The sequence below is a fragment of the Lepeophtheirus salmonis genome, chromosome 5, assembly GCF_016086655.4.
Source record: "Lepeophtheirus salmonis chromosome 5, UVic_Lsal_1.4, whole genome shotgun sequence".
In the NCBI taxonomy this organism is placed as follows: domain Eukaryota; kingdom Metazoa; phylum Arthropoda; class Copepoda; order Siphonostomatoida; family Caligidae; genus Lepeophtheirus; species Lepeophtheirus salmonis.
In genome coordinates this window covers 27589395-27603570 of record NC_052135.2, presented here as the reverse complement: position 1 = coordinate 27603570, position 14176 = coordinate 27589395, and the positions used below count along the sequence as shown (strand labels likewise).

The 14176-nt window shown below is 31.0% G+C and overlaps 1 long non-coding RNA gene across 2 annotated transcripts; it reads right to left on the bottom strand.

Moving 5' to 3' along the window:
- Positions 1 to 8351: 8351 nt before the first annotated feature.
- Positions 8352 to 12453, bottom strand: LOC121118429 (uncharacterized). 2 transcript variants are annotated; one of them, XR_005864444.2, is made up of 3 exons: positions 12267 to 12453; positions 8955 to 12107; positions 8352 to 8753 (listed from the first exon to the last, which is right to left on the bottom strand). It is a non-coding gene; the product is annotated as an uncharacterized lncRNA (long non-coding RNA). The 2 variants fall into 2 exon arrangements; XR_011780098.1 differs by lacking the exon at positions 12267 to 12453 and having other exon boundaries at positions 8955 to 12252.
- Between the last annotated feature and the right edge of the window lie 1723 nt (positions 12454 to 14176).

The following is a 14176-nucleotide window of genomic DNA, read 5'->3' as shown; positions in this document are numbered from 1 at the left end:
TTTTCGGAAAATATGGTCATTTTAAGCCATTTTTGACTTGAATTTCATGAAGAAAGCTTCAAATTGCGATATATTTTGCTCAAACGCCTTTATACGTCCTCAATGTGCTTGATTTGATGATTAAAAATGATTGAAACACAAAAATAGCTGTGACCATTTAAGCACTTGTTTTTGCCATTTAATGAGTCGTTTATCATAATTCTTGATAATTTTAGCTTAAATAGAATCACATTTTATGATTAGATGTTTAAAAAAATGAATACCTACTGTTAGATGGTACCAAATTCAGAGTTCAATTTCTTAATTTGGTGTGGATGACTCTAAACATGCTGAAAATTATCTTAACTTCACAATTTGCAATGGGGGTATTTCTATAAATGACATCATTTCGATCATCCTCCATTAGTTAATGATGGTTATTCGGGAAGGGAAGAATTTACCTGTGTATGTCATAAATTTTTTGACTCTAGGATGATTAGCAATGGATAATGTTACATTACATGCAATAAGCATCTTTGTGAGATCAAAATTAAAGTTTGGTTTGATTTATTCATTATTAACTTGATTTTATAGATGAATATCCATACTCTTGTTATCAGATGAGGATAATGAGTGGCGTGTAATTCTAGACAGGGGACTAAATTCACATTTATATTGACAAATCCGACAAACCATCTGTTTCTCATCCGGTAAGTATTTTCCAAATTCCTGGGCCTCCATTTTCAGAAATGACAGAAGGCGAAGTTATTTAAGTCATTTTATTCAGTTCTCTATCCACATCAGCATTTAATATTGAAAAATAAAGGCGGGAATGATAATGTTCTTGATAGAAGAAGATAAATATTATTTAAGCACTGATGCCATAAGTATTTCTTCTCTTCTCTTCTTGCGCTTTTGTATTCTTACCAAAATTATCAACCTTAGGTATAACCTTGAATAACTATTAACCTTGGGGTAGTCTAAATGTCTATGAGATCAATTCAAAAATGTGTTTTGTCCTTGAAATATCGTGGTTAATTAACAAATAACAACGATATAGAAGGTTTTTGGGAGGTTCTTTTTTTCAAATAAATATCAGACTTTCAGCTATCCAATCGAATATTTTAAACTTCTTGAATATATGAGCTTCTGTATAAAAATCACCTATTTTTAACTTTAAACAAAGATAACTCAAGAAATAAGCTAGACATAGACATTTTAACATTGTTTTAGAATTATTCAACAATTGGATTTAAAATATATTAAAATAATTTATCCCTATTTTCAACACTGAAAGTTTACAATGGTTATGACCTTAAAAATAGCACACCTTTTCCTGAAGGCCAATAGGCTAGCAGAGAAAAAATAAGGTTAATATGCAGAAATACGTAGGAATTAGGGTTTTAATAATATAAATTATGTTAGAAACTAAAACAGCTTGGTATATTACCAATTTCTCACATTTTATCCGGAGAGCGCTCATATTTATCGCCTTGACGTCATATTTGCCTGGCACAGTTTAAAAAAATTATGACTTACCTACCTTGTCTCCGAGTATCTTGGTCTGTGCAAGAGAATGGGAGTAGAAGAAAAAAGAATATTATATATACATTCGTTATTACATTTTACGTATTGCCTATTATTCTACTTTACAGAAAATATTTTTTTAAACCTCATTAAATGAGAAAACTGATTTAAAACTTTTGAAAGATTGTATATTTGTTTAAAAAATCGATTTCAGAAGAACGTCATCTTCCCATAAATTTAGAGAAACTCATCAACATGCTAGAATTAATTTACCTCCAACGTATCGTAGACATAGTTAGAAATTGAGACGACTTTACTCCAAACATGACATAATCTTTGGTTGTATTTTTTTTTTAAACAGTATCAATTTATTCTGGTGCTTAATTAATAACAATACAAAAACAGCAAAAGTATCTAAATAAATAGAAAAATATAGAGACCATATAAATTTTCCAAGAATAATAAAACGACACAAAAAAAAAAGTAAAAACCCTAGTTCATTAAATTTTTAAATAACTTTTTGCAATGTTTAAAATGCATGCACCAATTTCCATTTTCTTTGCTTTGATTGCATACACACAGTAGTGTAATTTTACGATTACTTCATGCAGGTTTATCTCACTTTTTGATATTAAAACAAAAAAATCCTGTCGCTTTATTGGCCTTCCAAAAACCACTTCTAGTTCTTCTACCAATGTGTCATTTATTGGCGGCAGTGTTCTACATTCATATAGAATGTGAGGGGAATAGGCCACCTACCCCTCGTCCTTAAACTCCCAACCCTTTACCTCCCATCCTTTCCTATTATTATTATTGATAGGTACAGTTAGTAAATGATAGAAGGCCAAAGTAATAAATGAATATTATGTTTGTTTGAAGCGGTTGTTGAGCAATAAAACTTTCAAGTTCAAATCAGAAAGTAATTATGAGTTCTATCGTGACCAGAAGTCACGCGCTGTGCAGTTTCGCCCTGAGAAGTTCTGCCCTGGGAAGTTTCGCCCTCATACATATGGTATAGCATAAATGTATCTCCCGCAAATAATTTCAGGTCTTCCTTTACTTCAACTTGAAGTCCTTTGTAATTAATTATGGGATTTGAGTAATTAATATGAAATAATTGTTGTTTCTTATTATAATTAATGTGAACGTTTTTTTTACCGGTGTACTTAAGCTAAGGGAAAAGAGGAAGAAGGAACACAAATAAATAATTTTGAATGAACATAAACATAATAAGTATTGCTACAGGGAGGACATAAATTTTACATGTTCTTATTCTTTTACTCAAGAAGTTGTTGCACTCTTTAACATATACTGTGAGTATTTGTGATACTTAATTGCTTGTTAATAACTTTTTGGGATGAAATGTTTAAATTAAATAGGATTAAACTTGCAACGATCAGAATCCATTTGACTAATCCCTGGTAAGAAATATATAATATTCAATGTCTAATATTTTGAATCTAAATCAAGGTACCTTTTTCAGCTTTTTTAGTCATCATATCTCAAGACGGATTAAGATCAGGATCGACCGTAGCCCTAGCTCCCAGTGGCCATTGAATAATGTAACAGAGACGTTTTTGAGTATACCGCAAGGGATTTTATATATTATTATTAAGGGTAGCTATAAATCGCCTTCCTTGATTAATATATGGTCGTGCTTGGGAAAAACTCCATAAACCTGTCAAGGAGAGGATGGAAAGGGTTTTACGATATTAAGCAGAATTATTCATAACTAAGAATAAGATTTTGTACTGGGACGAATAATACCTCGTTAGAATATAAAATCGCATATCAGTAACTATCAGTACCGGATCAAAAGAGGGGGATCATTGATACCCTCTTTCAAGGTTCAAAAATTCATCTGACGATGATGAGGAAAATGAAAAAAAACTTTAATAATTGTTGATGAATGAAAAGATAATAATTACATTCGTATTACTTTTGCAATTGGAGAGCAATGAAAATAAGGTTTATTACGATTTTAACAAAAAGTATCCATTTGATTAATTACAGCAACAATTTTAAGCTTCGTATTTCCGACTATTGTTAGTTTAATGACTCCAACTAGGTAGAGTTAAGCATCTTTGATGAGAAATATTCGAATCCAACTCCAGACCTCTGACTAAGTCATCTAGCATTTTTGACTTTTTTGACGATTTTATAACTGGATTGTACAAACTAATACAAACAACCATTTAAAAATAAACCATTTTATTAATAAACAAAACTGTATTCGAGTAGAAGAAAGTAAATAAAAATCAATACATTTTATTAATAGGAGTCCAATGTAAACGATGCAATTACATTTCAACACCTACCGATGCAATGAAAAGATGTTTGGATTTAAATTCTACATGACACATTTTATGAAAATTGATAGTTCTTAACAAAGTTTAAGACTATGATTGTCCGAAATAAGTGAAGAAAGAGGAGAGGAAGATTGATTGCGTTGTCTCAAGGAGCCCACGTTAGGGTGAGCACTCTTGTTGGGACCTTTTATTCAAGCCGCAGAAGTAGGAGTTGAGAGGATCTACAATCCGAGTTTTGTCTGTGGCTTGACACACCCCTCGCCTCCTCCTCGATGAAAACGAACAGGACTTGCAGAATGCCAGTCACTTAGTTTTAACTATGAGACGCACGTCCTCGGGATCCTACCCAAGCCACCTGTCGTCCATATGACACCATGGCTTCCACGGATATCTTCTCGTGCTTAAAGAGACACAGCCTGCTTGAGCGACAAGAAGAGGCCCAAGGAATTACTGGACTAGTGCTTCTTAATATCCTCAAGAAGCCCTGCTTCAGCTTTAACACGTAGAAATTGTACAACCGAATCTGTTGTAGAGACCCTGTGGACCAGTCCAAGTTATTGATCTGATCACTGATGGCTAACTGTTGGCTTACTAAGAAGTTCATGATGCAATTCCTGGTGCCAGATCTGTTGTGCTCCATATTGGTATAGGTTCTTCCCGAAAAGCCCCCCATCAGCAAGCTTCTGCACGATATGATAAATTAAGACTTCAACTAATGATTATTTATTTGTTTATAGAGTTTCTTATTCTTTTCTCTCATCAGAAGTATAACGGTTTTTAAAGAAGTTAGTTCGAACTCTTTATAAAAAGGTGCAACATTGATGTTTGATATGTTCTATATATTAAAATTGAATTAAATGCTCTCATTTTACACTAATGAATGCAAAAATGCATTACAAATGACTTCAATTGGGGGGAGACTCATTTTAAATCTTAAATTAATGTGGAAGATACATTTATGCCATAATATATGTATGAGAGCGAAACTTCCACAGGGTGAAACTGCTTGGGGTGTAACATCCTAGAACCGAGTTCTATAAGCCATCAAAATTTTAATACTAAAATAAATCAATTAAAATAGATACTTAGCCAGATTGTTTAACCATAACCATATAAGATGCAATAAATATTTATAATAATGCCTAATCTAATTACCTAAATCCCATGATAAAAAGTTGGTAAACTTTGGAGTTTTCGTAGGTTATTTATACGATGAATGTAGGGATTGATTATATTGAACGACATGATGGTATTATAAATATCTGAGAAGGAATTTTCGGATAACTCCTTAAGTACGGTGAAATAGAGTCATGTATATCCAAAATAAATAAGTTAATTATATCTAATTTTGAATATACCTGTTTGAACATCACAACAATCAAATAGAATCATCCAAAATCTTCTCAAGTAATATCAACGGCATATTTGAAATGGAAATATTCAAAATAGTGACATAGATTTATACAATTATTTTCTCGTATTTGATGAGATACATTAACTTCATATTACGAGTATTAGAAGAAACGTAGAATATCCGTCTTTGTACGCACCATGATTAGAAAACTTGAAGGTCCTAAATATTAATTTATCAATAGAGGTACTGGATAGGATTCGAGGCTTACGACTCGAGTTGATCTCACTTAAATACTCTCAACTCGAGTTTGACTGTATGTAGATATAATTTATTCTAAACTCAAGAAAAGCATCCTTTTGGAATCCTGTGGAACTTGAAATTAGCTAGAAAAAAATCTTTGTAATGTAATTGGACTTGATAAAAAGATAAAGTCCTGGGTTTGGTGGGCAAAGATTTGAGCCTGGACTTGGATTTGCAGTATATTGACTTTTTTTTCTCTAATTATTACTGCATGCAACATATAACCTTAGATATGTTGTACAGCTATGAAACTTCGGGAGGATGTCTAAACTTTTACAAAGAATCGGAGATATATTTTTTCACTTCATATTAGTATTATAATAGTTGACTACTGAAATATTTCCTACCCATTTATATTCATTGTACTATGTTGTTAAATTATTTTACTAATACTAATAACTAAGCAAAGCGTTAGTCCACTCAATAAATTCTAAGCGCACTTTCCCTCAGTTACTAATTTTGTGAGTGCGCTACCACTCAATGAAAAATGAGCGGTGCCAAATTTTCGGCTCGTATTTGAACTTGACAATTCTTTATGTATGTATGTTACAAAAAAAAATCCAATTCAATTTTTTCCCTCTTTTTATACCTGTTTTATCTAATAGATAATGGTAAAAAAAGACATTTTGATACCAAAATCATGTTTCTAGCTTCAATATTAGGAACTTATGACCAATTTATCCCCAGAATTTCACGCCATTTTTTCGTAGTGTTAACATGAATCTGTTAATATAATAACCTACACCAAAATCTGTGATATAATAAAATAGGATATTTCAATAAAACAACACAACTTTTTTAAACATCAAGAATTGAATTACTTTTCCATGAATTACAGAATATAGTACTGTGCAAAAGATGATATTTTTTAATACCTGCAATTGAATTGTATAATATGAAATTCGAATATTTGAATACCACACTCTCCATACAATTAATGATAGTTATTGAAAAAAAAGAAGAGGTTAAAAATTAAGACAAAGTACTTTCATATTGCGCAGTAATAAAGATTGAAGGGGCTAATGGCGGGTTTAAAATTACTTTACGTCGTATAACCAAATTTTTTTTCAAACTTTACCAAACTATAGAAAAATAAATTTTTTTTAAATCCATTTTTCCTTTCATAAAATCCATTACATTTCATTTGTAATTTTGAAAGCTATCCTGAAATGAATTATTTTATATCGAATAGTGCGATTAAACGAAACAACGGATTAAAAAAAAAAATACTGGGTGAAAGATTAAGAATTTATCTACATTAAATATAAATGACATCAAATTGATTTCCCCAATTTAAGTAATAAACATCCAGCATTTATATAAATGAGCGAAAATTCGAACGATTTTTTCGCTATTCTAAAATGGCGAGCGCGCTCCTGCTCTCGCTCTTTATTCAATACAATGCGTGCACTCCCGCTCTCGCTCAAGAAATTAGAGTAGCGCTTACTAAGGGTTTGTAACTAAGATTTCTGCGGTTCTATCTGTCCCGGTCTCGGTTCTTTCATTTCAACGGTTTTGGTATGGGTTTAGTCTTATCGGTCTCGGTTCTTTTTTATAATGGGCTCATTTTGGTAACAAGCACTTAAAACAGGAGGCGCCTCTAGAAAATTTGGGGCCCAGGAAATGATATTAGATACAAACAGGGCTGCAGCTACCTAATACGCAGGGTGCGTTGTACCCCAAGTTCCAACAGGACCCCTGAAAACTAAGGTTGCTTAAGACAATGGTTTTCAAAGTGGGGGCCGTGAGGAGAGGCTAAGGGGGATACAGGAAGATGGAGAATTGAGGATTTAGTGTACACACATACATAGTTCATATGTTTCGGATAAAAGGGGCCTCAGCTCAAAATGTTTAAGTGTAGGGGGATCTTGTCATAGTAAAGTTCGGAGAACCCTGGCTTAAGAAATATTATAGTATTAATACTATACTATATATATATATATATAGTATAGTATTATACTATAGTATTAATATTATCATATTATAGGGGCCCGTCAAGCTTAGTAGCGCACCTGGATCCATAATTTACCCCACCCATCCCCTCTTTTATTTACACTGTCTTGTGCCTAAAACCACACTTTTACAGATCCATAAGAAGCTCTTAGCTATTTGGAACTCAAATGCAAATGTATCCCTGTCGATGCAAAAAAAAATCATTTGAAAACGCTGCAATTGCAGAAAAAAAACTCAGGAAATTGAGTTATTCATTTTAGCTAATTTATTTTCTATATAGCAACAAAAGCACAGGAACCAAGAACGATGAGCAATAAATTGCAGTCTCGGTTCGACTTTGTCAGTTCAGGTTCTAGCTATTCAAGAACAGGAACCGCTAGACCGATAAAGGGACAACCTTACTAAAACCAATAAGTATAATTGGTTTATAAATTTGGTTCTGTTAAAAAATTGTAATATCTGTATAGAGAATGAATTTATTTCAATTTAATGGATTTATGGGGATAAAAAGAAGCATTGAATAGAAAAAAGCAAACATGAAAAAAAGAAAATTTTGAGGGATCGATAAAAATGCATGTTCCCATCACATGTTGACAAAACCAGTAAATTTGATGTAAAAATGTGGCTTTCCATACCCTACAATTTGTTTCCAGGCATCAACTTTGTACATGCCCAGTTGCATTCAAATAAGTACTTTATTTTTATAATTTACTTTTCTACAAATTTAATTCATTCATACTCAGTTACATTTTTAATCATGGAGTTCATAACATCCTCAGGGGGAGACCTAAAGCTTTGTTATGAGGGCTTTATATATGTAAAGCAAAAGAATTTAGATAACCAAGTAACCTAATACGACCAATCGACCCTATCGAATGGTTTTATAATACCATGTGTATTTGCCCTCCTTCCAAATAAGAGACATTAGGGTGCTTAGAGCGCTGCATTCTCTAAGAACTAATTTATTACCTCAGATATTTATGATAGATTTTGAAATGTCATCAATGAATGCAATCAAATTAATATTTCCAACATTAAACATTAAAGGCTTCTTCAACTTGACACAATCTTTATCAAGAAAAGTTCAGCAATCAGGACTTCAAATTGAATATGTGGAAAATTCTGATTTAAGTCTTAAAATTAGAATACTAACAGCTTTGGCTTTCATACCACCAGAAGAAGTCATTGAGGCATTTGAAATTCTTACAATGTTATGCCCAAAATATCAATCCCAGTGGTTGATTAGATGGTCGCCTTCAACTTCATGGTCGACGTCAGCCCTCTTTTCCAATATTGATGTGGAACGTCTGGGGACTGGGGAAGGCCGCCTCCTTAAAGGTGAAAATACAAATCAATTAATAGAAGATTAAAAAACATTGTTGAAAATTATAATAATTTAACTAAATTAGAATTTTTAAGAGGCGGAGCTCTCAACATTCAGTTATAATTTTTTTTTTTTTTTGTAGAATAAACTAGTATTTTTCAGATTTTATTGTTTCAAATTTTAGGTTTTTTAATATTTAAAAACTCACTTGTCTCTCTTCAGTCCATACAAATGAAATCAGCTATGAGTCTAGGAATCTTCCATATTTTGACTCACAAAAACCAAGGTAGTTCAGCTAATGTTGCAGAATTGAACACTTTTGAGGATTGAGTCGTCTTGAGGTGATGATCCTTTGTCTTCAAGAAGATGACCACATAGTTCAATACTGAGCCGTAAAAAGACTATTCTAGGAGGAGCACCAAGAAAACAAATTCTTGGACTAAGAATGGGGCATTATTAACAGAAAACTAATTAGTAATTGGCAACTGAGCTAACTTGTAGCACTGCGTTGATATAGACGTTGAGTTCCACTATCTCCTCAAGGAGTTCTTCATATACACCCTACACAATTGCTGATATGAAAGCGAGGACATACAGTAATAAGGCGTAGCACTTAAAGAGACCCAAATGAGTGTTGAGAACTATGAAAAATGATTTGACTCTTTGTAGCATGAATTGGATAAAATTTTACCGAATAAGTCCCAATAATATCCGGAGGAACACAAGCTCCAATCAAGCAACCTGTTCGGTTTAAACATTATTTCTGATAAGAATTATAAAAAATCATATGAATTTTAAACTCATATGAATTTTGTACAATTATAAGGCCATAATATTTGTCGTTGTTGTAATATTTTCTGAACATTACGTGGTATTTTAGGCAACTCTTCAATTTTGGATAATATTTGAAATCCTAAAAAATTGTTTTTGAGCAAAAAATGCAGATGGATTGACGTGATATATAAAACTCAAGAACTAAGTTGATATATGTTTAAGAGTTTTCTAAAGTAAAATTTTAAAAAAGTATCAAACTAATCATCTAAACTGATGAATTTACCCTTAAATTAATTTCAACTTCAGATCGTGTTTGTAAAAGATTATATAGTAAGTTTTATTCAAATAATATGAAATATTAAATCTTCCATTGATTTTTGAATAATAATTTAATTAATTCATAACGATGATTATGTATTTATAAGTTAGTTTCCGAACAGTAAGAGATATGAAACTCCATATCTACTGTATCGATTGCTCATATTCCCAATTCTTGAGTTAAAAGGATAAAATAATACAATTTTAATTAATTACATTTAGTCGAGCAGGAGTTAGTAAAGTTTCATTTATTTACGCTCGGAGTTGAATGGATTTTGAATTATAATAAGTTTTGTTTAAATAATATGATATTCACCATTATTGTTGGATTAATAACGTAATTAATTCATTGGGATGAACAAGATTCTTATATTTGTCGCCGAAATTGAACTAATTGGAAACATCAGTGAGACTTTATCGATTTCTTATATCCCCATTCATGAGCTTAAAGGATCAAAATAATATAATTTTAAGTAACTAGGTACATCTAATTCCCATGAAGTAATAATTAAGTCTGACGAGCTTTTTTCTCACGGAATCAGTTTGGAACACATGGAATATGTATATATAATTTAGGGTCGCAAATTTTAAAATACCTGCAGATTCGGAGCCGGTATCTCTAAATATTATAATTCCAACCTCAAGAAACTATTCGAATCATACTCTAGAAATTAAATTTTTAGTCCCTAAAATAATAAAGCAGCATAAACAATTTAATAAAAGTACACACACCTAATAATCAATTGTTCTTAATTTATAGTTTGTAATAATATTTTGTGATTTTGGCTCTGAATCCAAACATTTGAATTATTTGATTCCAAATCCATTTGACAAATTGTGCAAATATACTGACTTTATAAATTAATCACATTAGTATTGAAAGATCAATTGAAGAATATTTCATATTAATTATTTATTTGAATGAAACTTACTACATAATGATCTTGCACAACCCCAAACTGAAGTTGATACTTTATTTTTGAAGGACAAATACATCAGTTTAAATAATTAATTTAATAATTCAGTTCAGTAAAAATAATATTTCACCCTGAATACAGAAATAAAATGCACATTAACTTGCTACAATATTATAGATACAATTATAATATTAAATACAATCATTTTTGGATATAGACACATAAAATTAATTCAAGATACATTTGACAGTTTATTCACTCTTCTATTTGCTCCAGGATCACTATGTTTTCTTTCGTTTTCTATTTTCTTGCAAATTAACAGAGGAACTTTAAACTATGAAATTATTTGTTTTCTAAGCTATTAATTCAATCAGTTTAAAAATCATAGCATAATTTTACTACGCACATAGCACTTAAAAACAAGGTCCATTATATATATTAGTCTTCCTGCACTTACGAGACATTAGAAGAAATGAATTCTTCAATTTTCCTAATCATCGCTTTTTGTTCCACATTATAGTCTTTCCACCTTTAAAATAAGCTATGGCGTTATGAATTACATTAACACATCACAAATATACACAAGCCTTGACAATGGAAGCTTCTTATGATAAAGATCAGGATAAAATTAAGGTTTTGCTCTAAGAGTAACCTTTATTGGATATGTGAAAAATTATTCAGTTGATTGGAGGAGTGAAACGAATCTATTTGTTCATTAAATGATTCCAATAATTTACTGCGCCTTGCTTCAGACGACGCCCAATTCATATTTCACCCCTAGCAAGAGTGTGTTTCAGTTACAAATATTGATCGAACTACATATATCTTTTTTTTAGTTTACTTCATTTTACTAGTCCATGACATGTAAAAAGCCAGGATTTGTTATCTGATAGGTCGTCTTCTAAGTCCTTATTCACAAATATAATGAGGCCACACTTGAATTATAGTAGGTGTATATCTATTTCTACATATGTTTAACCCATAGATTCCAAAGATTTTGGAGTGTCGTTTCCACTCCTGCAGCTTATGACACAGCATTAATCAGAGGAGGGAAAAAGTCCTTATCCTGCAAGTCCACGTCGAACCTCAAGTCATGTAAAAGTCCTTGAATATTTTTATCGCATACTCACTTTTCATTCAAGCTCATTTCAAGTTCATAACTATGATATGGGGTCTAAAGTGTCATGCTTTTCTTGAGTGCACAATATACTAGCTTCGGAGTCAAATTCCAGTCGCAAGTCCTAGTCAAGTCTCGAGTCTTTATTTGTGAGATCATCTTCAAAATATGGACTCAACTCCAAATATAGGCCTCAGTCCAAGTTCCCACCTCCGCCAGTAATCGACCATTGTATCTTAAATTATACATTTATTGTACTATTATTATTATAATAACAATTAATAAATCATAAATAATTGTATTATTGAAACTCCTATTGACTATTTCATATTTGACATTAAATAGGTGACAAGTGATGACGTCAAGATAAGTCCGAAACATCACTAATACTTACGTCATTAAGTTGAATCAGGGGAAGGACAGTACTCCTAGGGTCTAATGCTTTAGGGAGTATTAAACCAAGTAGCGGATCGAGTACCGTTCTTTGCTTTAGCCTGAGGAAAGAGTATCTGTATTGTCAATATAAAGCGTTACTTTAACCTTTAGGTCAATATTTGCCATACTATTTTCACAGATGTCGCTTTTCTATACGTCACAAATTTATTTATTGTACGTATGACGCAAGGTTAATATAAATACATTTATACATGTATTATATTAACCTTGAAACTACGTAGTATTAATAAGTTTGAATAAGTAATAATACGTATATAATTTATTATATTCTTAAATATTTTATATTCGCATATTATTATAAAGTAAATTTGAAACAAATTACTCCAAAATAAGGGAGAAATCTTCTTCTTTCTAAAGATATTATTTTATCAGAGGATACTGTTACCTCAGAAAATCTTCCCTCTAGTACTATTTCTTTAAGCCATTTTCAAATTGTAGCAGATTTTCTAAAAAACTTAGTTTTAAAACCTTCTTTCAAATTTGAAAAATCTAAAATATAAGTCAGTAGATATGATAAAATGAAGGTTGGGCCAGTTTTAAATTTTTGGTTTCATGATGTAAGTAAGACAATTAGATATATGGTCGAAGAGAATGAATTTGATAAGAATATTTTAGTCACTGCTTGGTTTATTGATACATTAAGAAAATGTTATGATTAAATTTGTTCAAGAAAATTAATATTTGCTATTAGTCATAAGGATAAATCTCTATTTGAAGAAGCTATTGGATTTCTTATGAAATTTATAAATATAATTAAACAATTAAAAGTTAATTTCAAGGACTACCTATTGTATCAGTTAGAAACCAGCTCAAACTGGATCAATTTTAACAACAATGTCTATTATTGACCTACAATAAATATTAATTAATCCAAGTTTAAGTTTTGTAATGACTGCTCATTTCTCATCAGACTGTATTGAAAATATATTTACCATGGTAAGAGCAACCAATCCTTCTCTTACTGCTAAGGAGTTAAAATATATTTGAAGGTTAATATGTTTAAGTCAATTTATGAAGGATTTTAAATCAAGTAATTATCATTAGGATGATTCATCCTTCCTGGCTGAGGTATAAGACTTTAAAAAATCTTATATCGATCATAACCAAAATTTAGTGAAACATGATTTTATTCCACAATTCATATCCAAACTATGAATGAAACCATAACTATCAATACAAAGAGTCAATATATTGTATTACTAATACAGTATTAGTATACAGTATACAGTATTACTTAGCAGGTTATATTATATATAAAATTGAAAAGTATGATTCTCATTGTAAATCTTGTCTACATATGTTAAAAACAGCAAAAAGTGATTCCTACGATGATAAAATCACAAAAATATTGCAGATTACACTGGAAATAACCTCGTTTATTGTTCACATAGAGTATTTAAAAATATTATTTTACCAATGGATAATTCAATCTGAAAATTAAATCAATCTTCCTATTAAGGGGAAAAGAAAAATTTAGCTATTAAAATTAAAATAGCAAGTTATACAATAACTAAAGATTTTGACCAAATACCTCTTTGTCACTCATTAAAAGACAAATTAATGAATAGATTCATAAGATTGAGGTTAGTAATATTTGCAAAGACTTTAAAAAAGGAACAAGAAATTAGAAATGACGGTAAAGATAACGGTCAACATAGTTCTAAAAGTATGGCAATGAGATTGGCTGTTAATAAAATAAAATTACCAAATAATTATTTTTTTTATGTTGAGTTAAATCATGCTACTCCTAATTGCTATTCATATTGTATCTCGGTCTTATGTGGGAAACAACCTCGATAGAGGTATCCCTTCCATCAGGAAAAAAGATTTCGGAGAGTCAATTCCATT